Below are 1,046 nucleotides of genomic sequence, written 5' to 3'. Positions count from 1 at the left end.
TGATCCGTGCGGTACCCCACTGGTCAGTGCCCGGCATTCCGAAATGGAGGGGGGGAGGAGTGTGGAAGGATGAGAGAATGCAGGCTGCGGCCCTATGAAGCAGGGGGAGGGCTTGCAGTGGGCCTGTGTGGGGATGTGGGAGACTACAGGAGCCTGGTGGGCAAGGGCTGGCTGAAAGGCAGCTGGAGGAACGGAGGGAGGGAAGCACGCACAGAGGAGGAAGAGCAAAGAGAAAAGAGAAAAAAAAGCCAAAGGGGATAAAGAGAAAGAGCAACAAAGAAAATGTGGCTGGCCAGCACGCCTTGAAGTAGGCAGAAAAGGCAGGGGCCAGCGCCTACGGCCATACTAGTCTGAAAACGCCAGATCTCGTCTGATCTCGGAAGCTAAGCAGACTCAGGCCTGGTTAGTACTTGGATGGGAGACCGCCTGGGAATACCAGGTGCAGTAGGCTTTTTCCGCCAGCAGTGGCTGCTCAAGTCACCCCTCTGCACTTGTCTTGTGCCAGGCAATGGAGCGGCAGGTTATTTTTGCTGCTGCTGCTGCTGTGCCTGGCATCAGTCTCCTGCAGGCACGAGACACGGAGGGGAGGAGAGCGGAGCGCTGCCAAAATCAGCAAGAAAGGCGGAAAGAAAGGGATTGGGGCTGCACGCTGTCTGCGGGTGGCAGTCAGGAAAGGCGGACAATAGACAATAGGTGCAGGAGTTGGCCATTCTGCCCTTCCAGCCTGCACCACCATTCAATATGATCATGGCTGATCATCCTTAATCAGTATCCTGTTCCTGCCTTATCTCCATAACCCTTGATTCCACTATCCTTGAGAGCTCTATCCAACTCTTTCTAAAATGAATCCAGAGACTGGGCCTCCACTGCCCTCTGGGGCAGAGCATTCCACACAGCCACCACTCTCTGGGTGAAGAAGTTTCTCCTCATCTCTGTCCTAAATGGTCTACCCCGTATTTTTAAGCTGTGCCCTCTGGTACAGCACTCACCTATCAGCGGAAACATGTTTCCTGCCTCCAGAATGTCCAATCCTTTAATAATCTTAT

The 1,046-nt window shown here is 54.0% G+C and overlaps 1 non-coding gene across 1 annotated transcript; it reads left to right on the top strand.

Annotated features, from left to right (window-relative positions):
- The first annotated feature begins 332 nt into the window (after nt 1–332).
- LOC122560349 lies at nt 333–451 on the top strand. The gene has a single exon (XR_006314719.1). It is a non-coding gene; the product is annotated as a 5S ribosomal RNA (ribosomal RNA).
- Nucleotides 452–1,046: the final 595 nt, after the last annotated feature.

This window comes from Chiloscyllium plagiosum, chromosome 20 (assembly GCF_004010195.1).
Source record: "Chiloscyllium plagiosum isolate BGI_BamShark_2017 chromosome 20, ASM401019v2, whole genome shotgun sequence".
Classification (NCBI taxonomy): Eukaryota; Metazoa; Chordata; class Chondrichthyes; order Orectolobiformes; family Hemiscylliidae; genus Chiloscyllium; species Chiloscyllium plagiosum.
Note: the sequence above shows the minus strand (reverse complement) of the source record. Positions and strands in the feature narration are given on the sequence as shown.